Below are 10,471 nucleotides of genomic sequence, written 5' to 3' on the forward strand. Positions count from 1 at the left end.
ACGGCAAGATGTCGTGACCATATTCACGTTATCCATGCATCAGTGTGGTGCCGATTTGCTGGAAGGCCGCCCCGTCACGCAACCAAGGATGAGGAGAAGTGAGCCCTGCTCGTACCCGTAACCTCTCAAAACAACTTAATGCATATTCTATCAAGTTAGACAGAAATAAAGATGGGCCAGTTTCATGAATAATATGTCGTTCAACAGTTCGACAGTTTCTTTTTCATCAATGACACCCTCTCCCTAGAAAAGTCTAGCTCGGCTTGCTGGAATTCCGCCTAAGTTCCGGAAGCTGGAACTAGGCTCTAGCTATAGACGTGTGTATACATTTATGTCTACATACCGAGACATAATCTATCAGACTATTTTATTACATGTTTTCAAAATCAACCATCTAACTTTGTCATCTGGGCGTAATTTTAATTCTCTCTCTAAAAGTGCACAAGTATACTATATTTTTCCACATTCATCACTTATCTTAACGTAATATCACCTCCGTCAAACCCAACCAAATTTATGAGATCGCAAATTTCTCATACAGTTATATCTAAAGCATCATTTTTCATGCGTGGTTTGTATAGAATATCGGCGACTCCTTTTTCTTCTGGAATTAAAAGGGACTTCCTATTATATCATTTCTCCGGGTAATAGATTTTCATGCAGGTGATTTATTCTCTTATATTTTATTTTTACACAATAATCAAGCGTCTATTATTGCAGAATGTAGATAGGAATCAATCCGATAAAATATCTTAATTTTGATTTACGCGAGCAGCAGCCGTGACTATAGGGAAAAATTGTATTTCAACCCCCTTATGTTTTGTAATAGCAATCACATTTTCGTTGTTGTGAGAGTGTACGCTGCAATCACGTAGTACGTGTGGTTAGTGTTCGTTTTAGAAAAGGGTTTAACTATTTAACCTTCTCGTACGAGGAATTTTGTCTTTTTATTTGGGATCTTTGGTCGTCCTATATTTACCTAGATTATGAAGAAGAAGAACCTTTTACACATCCAAACTTGTTGTTCGATTACAAAAAGAGAACGAGAGGATCAGACAGAGAAGGAACAAAAGAGAAGAAGAAAAAACAAACGATAATGAAACGTATGAAGAGATGATCAACGTTTCTTAGGAGGGAAGGGGAGGGGGAACGCCGCTTTTTATAAAACAGTGTTTCCGCGTAGTATATTGATCAAAACGTAACATTCCCCCTCGATAAAGAAATATTCGAGAAAGATATGAGTATCAAAATTATAGAGGGAAAGTGCTATGAAGGTGTTATGAAGGTGTGGTGAGTTATGTGCTACGACCGAAAAAGGTAAGTAAGTTTCGGGAGGCATAATGTTCTTCTTAATGGAATCTTGATGGCTTCTGCACTACCCCGATCCTGGTGTGGTTGAGTTCGAAGGTTGATGTCGGTAATGGCTTTCTTAGCATATCAGCAAGCTGGTCAGAAGTTGACACAGAGAATACCGCCCAAATAAGAGATTATTAGTTGACTTCTTCGGCCTGAATTTGTTGGCGTATGTAGTGATATTTCACTCGGATATGCTTGGTTCGTTCATGGAAGACCGGATTTTTCATCATCAGGATGGCGCTTTTGCTATTGCAAAAGAGGTGGTGAAGACGTGGTCTGCTGGATTTCCAGCTGAGAGAGATTTTCACGAAGCCAGACGATCTCTCGACACGCATATCCAGCTGCGTAGTATTCTGCTTATGCCATCGATTGCGCCACGGATTTCTGGAGGTGGCTTTTCCACGCTATTGGGCCGCCGTTGAGAAGAAAGACTTTAACCGTGGTCAATCGACGCTTGTCTGGGCAGCCTGCATAGTCCGCATCCGAGTAGCCTACGAGATGATTCGTTGATTAATTCGAAGAGAAGCATATGCCATGGTCGGGAGTTTTAGCCAGATAGGCCAGAATCGTCTTGGCGGCCTTACAGTGAGGGTTGCTGGGATTCTGGCAGTGACAAGAGACTGCTAAGACCGTGAAGGCGATATTGGGGTGAGTTGTGCCCATCGCGAAAAGAAAGCCCCCGACCAGCGAGCGGTATCGCGTTGACTCTGGATTATCCTCAAGATAAAGTTGATGGCATTAGAATCTGCGTAAATCTTAGATGGATGGCAGTCAGTCATTTTAAACCTTTCCAATAGAGCTTGAATGTAGCGGGGCTGAGTTACGTATATCTTCTAGTTGGGACGATCTCTCGAAATTTCTAGGGCCGATAAAGCTCTTGGTTGGTCCGGACGTCATCTCGGAATGTGTCTTAAGAAATTTAATGATGCCTCGTGCCTTTGTCTTCGGGTTACTTGCGATTAGGCCGACGTCGACCCAAATTACAAGTATTATGAAGTCGTCAGGATCCTCACTTCGACTGAAGTAGATGAATTGGTCAGTGGTTGAGTGAGATAGTCTAAACTGAATGAGGAACGAGTCGAATTTCTGGTTCCATTTCCAAGGTGACTGTTTCAGGCCGTACAATGGTTTGTGTAATCGGCAGACCAGATGCTCCTCACCTGGAAGTATAAAACCTTCGGGCTGCTGCACATAAAAACTTTTCGTCCAGATCCCCTCATGAAAAGGCTGTCTTGACGTCGAGCTGATGAAGTTCTAAGTCCAGCGAAGCCATGATTGAGATATAACTCTGGGTGAATCGTGTTCCGGAGAATAGATTTCGCCCTCGATGTAATCTTGTCCAGGTACTTGCGAAAATCCTTAGGCTACGAAAAGATCCTTGCAGATGCCCTTTCGTTCGCCGTAACCCGGTTTGAACTTGTAGGTCCATCTGCTTCTGATTATGGAGTGACTCGGAGGCAAAATTATTTTCGTCCATTTCTGGTTTTTTATGAGAAATTGGAACCCCCTATCTATTGCCGCTTACCAATCAGGTGCGTCGTCGCTGACTCAGCGTCACGGTACTGGGCAGGCTTGTTATGGACGTAGGCCGAGGCAGCTGTGTTGCCACGGAGCCCACTTTCAATTCGAGATTTGAATCTGGTAGACCACCCTTGGCCGTCAGCGACTAGCTTATCTATAGCTTATCCTTGAGAAGTCTCAAGGTGGTTCGACGGTTATTTTATTAATGTCGAAGTCAGTGAATACGCTGTGAGTAAAAGAAGTCTCTGGGAGGTGGACCGATTGGAAAAACTTCAAGCTCGTTCTGTCAATCCTCTTGAGGAAGCCCAATTTCATAGTGATGTCGGCTCGTCGTTACATCGCGACTGGTATTCACCTTGCCAGTCGATGGGTTCCATAAACGATCGCCCTTTTTTGTGTCCGAGTTGTCGACAAAATAACATAGTAGGCCCTTGGGATCGAGTTTACTTATCTTCTCGTCCAGTACTAGAGTGTTGAACTCGGAGCTAAAAGAACGAGCATTGGTGAGGTCAGGTTTCTTATCGCACCAAGCCTCGTACGGCGTCTTGATTGTACCGGTACAGGGGAGCGTACGGTTTAGGATGTACACCACCCAGCTCACGGCTTCTGCCAACAGTTTCAGTGGGAGGCATTTATTTGAATGAAGTAGAGTTAGCGTGCCTTCCATGATAGTGTGGTTGTCCCTCTCCAAAACAAATTCTGCTGAGGGGTATGACGAAAGGAGCTCTCGTGGCGAATTCTCCGTTTCCTCAGCCAGATCTGGAGCTCGTTGTTCTCGTATTCGGCACCGTTTTCTGAGCGTAGCACGGCAACCAGTCTGAGCATGCAGGAGTTTGAAGAAGTCTTGAAAGCAGTCGGCCACCTCAGATTTGTGTTTTATGAAGCGTAAGACACGATATTCACTTGATTCGTCATGGAATGAGACGCAATATGATGCCTTGCCGATGCTTTGGACCTGCATGGGACCGCAAACGTCACTGTGAATAAGGGCACCAATTCTGTTGGATCTGGTAGAGAGCTGGTTGAAAAGACGAGACGTTTCATCTTGCCAATCGCACATTTGTGACAGCGTTCGAGTGGAGGTTGAACTCCTTGCTTCAAAAGCAGGCCGTCGACCGCTTTACTTTCTACCATCTTGATGATGGTCTGTTAACCGATTTGCCAGGCATTGATGCCATTCTTGAAGAGAGTTCTCTGCTGATCGAGCGACTGAGGCTACGTCTGCTGTCACAATGGAGATATTTAAAAGATAACGCGACTTTCCGACGCGTTCGGCGGTCGAATGATGTCTTTGCAAACGATAAGGGCCTGTGAGCAGGCAAAGTGAATGTCTGTCCCCTTGTTGGTGATTGCGCCGACGGATATCTTGTTAATGCCGATGCTTGGAGCATACAAGACGTCGCGGATCTGGCTCTTAAGGATCCCATTGACTGATTTCAGTACGTCGATTTCGCACTACTCCGAATAAGTCAACCTTCATCCGCCCCCTTCCGCCGATCCATCCTGATCATGGTTGAATGACCCTTACATTTTTCAGTATCAATTTCTGTGAAGTGATGTGTTGCGTTTCTCCCGAATTGAGGAAGAAGTCGATAATCAAATAACGTAAGCCCCGCGATGTAGCTACTCTCTGGAACGGCGTTCGATGACTGATCGGCGACATTTCCCTTGTCTTTAGCCTTGAAGTTTCCGTAGCATGCATTTTCGGAATTTGCAAGCAGTTAATCAACTTTGCTTGTTGCCGCAGTCCTTCTCGTCATGACATACGATGTTGCAGTGGCTGCATAGCATGGAATTTCGCAATTTGCCATTGGATGCAGAAAACCTTACAGGACGACCACTGCCTCTGCCCCATGTTCTGCCCCTCTTTTGATAGGGAGACTGCCTGTTTGCTGCTCTGTGAAATGTATCGGGCTTGTGTGATCGTCTGGCACCAGTCAATGGTGAGTCTGTCTGAATGCGAAAGTAGGTCATCGGCGCTTAGCTCACCGCCATTGCAGATTGACTTCCTACGATCTTCTCAATCAAGTCTGGTAACAAGGTTGGCCAGCGTTATTTCCAAAAGATGAGAGCTCTTTCAGACGGTGATAAAGTTATTGTAGCTGAGCGGAAGAGAGGTGATGTTTTTATTGCATGTGTCATCGTCGTCAGCGAGACCTCCAGCGTCTTTGAATTGTTGAACTATAGTAGCTTGATCGCCTCTATGATCCCACATAGAGGCAATCATGTGTGCTCCGGGTTAAAACGGTAGTTAAAAAGGTTCTGCTGAAAGGATTGTCTCCTTTCAACTGTGTTATGCTGATATCTTCTGGCGGTAGAATTCCAGATGGAGTGGGCCCTGTCACAGGTGAGCAGTGAGTTCTGCTGCTACTCGTTACAGGTGTTAAATAGGTAGCTCTGCGCCAAGTAGTCGATTTTCACCCATTGGTCATTCACAGGTTGGTTGGCAACAACGCCATTGGTCCTCGCCTCCAATGTTCATGTCCGATATCCATCAACTACCGGTACCTCGTTATGGCTTCTTAGAGCGATGTTAATGCTGGATTTTCAGTTTTCAAAATTTTTGCCGTTGAATTGAACTGTTTTGGCTCGAAAGCCATCGTGTGTTAACATTTTTTGGTTGGGTTCCTCCAACGGGCCAAGTCAAATCACAGACGAAAGAGTTTCCATTTTCTTTTTTTTTTCGGGCTGCGCGAGTGTGGCCCGGGTAATTCGACCCCAGACGACCCGCAACAGCAACAACGGGACTAGACACACACATATCTTGTACACCCTTTTTCAAATACACACAGTGTATGTTTTCTAGAGTTTCGGGGTTACACCATAACGAGCTATTACGCCACAAGACCCCCCCCCCTCTCCTTGTCTGCTCCAGAAAACCGGATGGTTTCGCATGCCTTTGAAACACTTTTTTCTCGATGGTTTATACGAAAAGAGAATTTCAGTTTATCAAAGAAAAGAGAAAGAGAAGACATGAGTGAGAAACGACGCTGGCAACAGCTGCTGTCCAACCGCGGTGATGGTAGATCTTGTTTCATTTGACTATAGCCTTTCCTTAACACAAAAAAAATAACTAATACCGTGTATAATATTCGTTCGTTATTAGGAGAGAGAGAGAGAGAGTCTGGGTTTTCATTTGCCCCGAAAACTTGACGTAATGAAAGCGAAATGGCCCCTCCTAAAAACAAAAAAAGCCAGTGAACTGCTAAAAGAACTGCTTTCACTTGCAGAGCTCCTGCCGACGACAAATCGCTCTGGCTTGTGTTTTGTTGCTGTTGTTTCGGTGGCTTTTCCTTTTCGTGTGTTAATAAGGGGAGTAGTTCTTTTTAAAAAACTTGGGCAACAATTAAGCCACAACAACCTGAGACTTTCTATATCGAGGACTACCGAGATTATCTCGTGCGGCTGCAAACGGCAACCACTTTCGCGTATTAAAACGAGGCCAATTGGGCTCTTATATACACCGTTTGGCTGATGGCGTCAATGTCTCGATGAATCACACAGTCTAGTATACGGACGTCCATATTTTTTTTAAAATTCCAAAATAGTCGATGCATTTTCCATCCGTTATTCTTTTTATTTTCTCCCTTTGAATGTGTGTGTGTGTGTGTGTGGAGCCCTTCTTATGATGATTCGAGCTAGGCAACTTTCTCTGGTAGTAGTAGAAATGTCTCTCTAAAAGAAAATGTGTACAAAGAAGAAAATAGCGATTGGTGAGTTGTCGATCTTTTCTTTTCTTGAGAGTGTCGAATGACTCTGGACCCATAACTTGTTCATTTTAGAAAAGTGTTTAACTACTTGAATTTCTCGTAAGAGGAATAATATCTTTGTATTTGGGATCTTTGTCCGTCCTATATTTACCTAGGTTATAAAGGGGAAAAACAAAGAAGTAAAAAAAACGACAATGAAACTTATGAAGAGATGAACAACGTTTCGTAGGAGGGAAGGGGGGGGGGGAGCGCCGTGCAATAAGAAACAAAAAAAAACAAAGAAAACAGCGTTGCCGCGTAGTATATTGATCGAAACGTAACAGTTAGAAAATGTAAAAGTTTCACTTTAACAATGACGCTTGATAGCTTTCGAGGGACAGCAACTCTTTTGGGCGAGGGATAGCAAGATCATGAAGTAGGAATAGAGGAATAAGAAGTACTACTTTATTTATAATGGAGTTAATACAGTTATGCTCTTGTCGTCCCTTTACTCCGTTTTATCTGCACGTGCAAGTGTGCAACGGACGGTTTTTCGGACGTATTTATATATGCAAAGAAAAATCTTGATGTCTTTATTCATTAAAATAAAAGTTTAACATAAATATTTGTTTTCTAAATAAAAGGGCCATGAAATTTCGGGACCATGCCCAGGTTGAAGAGAAAAAAACCTCTAAAAACTTTTTTTACGGGACGGACGCCAGGATATGTGATATATACATACCGCCAGGTTGTATATATCTCAGGTCGTATATAGTACTCGGGTGGGTCAACCTGAGTGGTGGCGCCATCTAGTATTCAAATATAGAAGCTCGTCAAGCAATATGCATAGGGCCGCAAGAAAGACGGAAATCGACAACTGAAAAAATTGCCACTTAATCCTCTATGAGAATTTCGTAGAGAAGAGTAGAAAAAGTGGTGGAAAAGTACGTCTACAAAAGAAGACATTGACAATGACGTGTCACTGCTAAAGGAAGAAGCTTATTATAAATTTTGGGAATGCTTTCAAATTTGTTTAATGAGATAAAAATTAACTAGGATTTTTTAAATTTCGTAACAATTTCAAGTTTATTTTATCAATATTCGTTTGATACTAGCGTTCCCTCTCGATTTGCTTATAATCGATTAATTAATAATTCGATTATAATCGACGGCAAAATTTTCCAATTGACGCATAATTAATTGTTTTTTTTTTAAATATTATCCATTGGAATGGAAGAAAAATTAATCGATTAATGCACCGATTTTCTAAAATGTTATTTTTCTTGTAAAATTTTTTTGTTTTTGCTCTTAGAGGTTAGAGCCACTATATTCTATTAAAAAAAGTTGTCATAGATTTATTTTTGTCTTGTCGGGCTATAAATTGAAGTGCATAGATCTCACTCATTCTTCTGATTTTGTGTAAAATATTATTGTCATATGATTATAATTTCGATTATAATTGAAATAATTTGTTTTTAATTCTATTTATTATAATCGATTTTAATCGACTAAAATTAATGAGAAAAATTAATCAATCGATTATAATCGATGGTAAAAAATTCTAGTCGATTAGAAATCGATTACGATTTTTTATATGATTATCCAATCGATTGGACCATTTTCCAATCGATTTTGGTTTAGTGAGAGCTGTAGATACAAATACAATTTGTAACCGATCTGATATTTATTGAAAAATCCATTGATAAATTAAGAAAAAGTTTTTTTTACCTGATTTTTATCCGGCCGTGACCCGGGCCGGTATATGTTGTGTGTCCCGGGTAACTTTCCACTTTTTTCCCATCCCGCTCAACCCCGTGTTAAAAGACCCCATCTAGTCATCCGTCAACACATTAAAAAAAAGCCTATTTAGCTCCGGGTTACAACCCTACCTGTAGGAGAAAGTAAAAACTTGAAAGTATAGATAGTAAGTAAGCTTGAATGCATACCGGCTTAGTTATTTTGCACGCCATGTTTTAATAACACCGGAAAATTTGCATGGTGAAGATTTAGAAAATTCGCAGTTTTCGAAACTAAAGTGGCCATTGGGTGTCCACCTTCAAGATTCGGTGGCCTGCTATAGGAAAACGCCAATTTATCCCAATGGTGAATGGTAACGCAGATTTTCTTTGGTAAATCTCTCAGGGATTAATTTGTCATCGTCTGATATTGTTCACCTTCTTCTAAAGGAAAGAAGACAGAATTATGGTATAGTGAGTTTATAACCAGTCTACTGTTACTTTAGTCTACAATATCTTCTTGAAAGCTAACAGCATTATGTACAGCACTCGGTGAGAAAAATTTCATCTACACTAACAAAAAGATACAAACGAACAGCACAATGAAAATATGGGAACAGGCAAAAAGGCATTGTAAGATAAGGAACGGCCGGGTGTACGACATTCAGGCCCAGTCATTCAGGCCCAAGTCTTTCAGGCCCACTTTTATTGGGCCTGAACGTCGCTAAAATTGGGCCTGAAAGACGGACTTGAATATCATTCAGGCCCAATATAATATTTTTATGTTCTTCACAGTTAAATACACAAAGTAAAACATCAACTAGAGGTGTAATGGTTAGCAAGGTGAGCTGCTGTTAAGAGGTCAACAGTTCTAACCCGGGCAACGCCTATTTCGATTGAAAATATGTGAAAATTTAATAGATACTCTTTTCTTAGACATCACAGTAAATTCAAAAATAGGAAATGGAAAGAAATTGAATATAAAGCGGAAGTGCTTATAAGGAATTGTATTTCATGATCGAACAGCATAAATCGAAGACTATTATGAAAACATTAATCGGAATCTTCGTTCACCGGACCGTTCCTCAGCTCTCTCAGATCCGCTTTTGAGTGCTTCTTTGTGAGCTTCGCGAGCTGCAAAAACATCTCTTTAGAGGAAATAGGGTGGTCCGGTCTGTTAAAAGATACATCAGAGTAAAAGTAGTGAAAGATCTTAGTTGAACTGACAGAAATTATATATTTAACTAATTTGACCGAGATTCGAACCTCGATATTATAGCATGGCAGCCTGGGTTGCTGACCATTAGGCTACCATTTACTTTTGTTATTGAAGGAAAGCCGGACATTAAAGACACTGACCATTAATTGTCTTTATAAAATTTCCTTTTACTGGAATTTACTATCTCACCTTGTCCGAGTTTCGAACTTCGGTCTTCTGACATAACATCCCGGGCTTATGACCATTAGACCACCGTTATAACGTAAGCCGAGGGAGAAAAATAAGCCATTAATCCATTTATGAACACGCCTCATATTCCCTTCAGAAATTATCACATTTAACTTCAAGCTTGACGAAGAATTGGAAGCCATATAAACATGTAAAGCCATATATTCATTTTTGCAATGAAAAACATGTGGGAAAAAGCAAAAAGGCACATTGTGGAAATTATATGCAGAAAGACAATTAAAGGAAATATATTAATGAAAATATAGGAAAAAATAAGGACAGGAAAAAAAGAAAATTAAACAACTTTGTTTTCCACTATCTCAAAGCTCTTTTGCAGGACTAATTTTCTTATGTGATTATTAAGGACGCGAAAATTGAAAGTTTTGGTACAGGCTTCGCTCACTGTTCTTCAATAAATATTAACGTGAGATTGAGTTGCGTTCAGAAATTCAGCTTCACATCTAGCGGCAAAATCACGCTGACGCACTTTTGATTAATATCTAACACCTTCGGTCAACTTCAATCACAGTTGGTTATAAAATTTAGATACTTACTGGGAACTATCTTCAATTCTTCATGTTCATTAATTCAAGTAAATGAAACAAAGGTTTTGTATCTTGTATACTATTATGTGTATTCGTATTCCTGAGGAATTTAATTCTAGAAATGAGAAAATGAAGATGATTCAGGATAGTTGAATTTTTTATGTGTTGGTTGATAGG

The sequence above is a fragment of the Daphnia pulicaria genome, chromosome 1 (genome assembly GCF_021234035.1).
Source record: "Daphnia pulicaria isolate SC F1-1A chromosome 1, SC_F0-13Bv2, whole genome shotgun sequence".
Taxonomy (NCBI): domain Eukaryota; kingdom Metazoa; phylum Arthropoda; class Branchiopoda; order Diplostraca; family Daphniidae; genus Daphnia; species Daphnia pulicaria.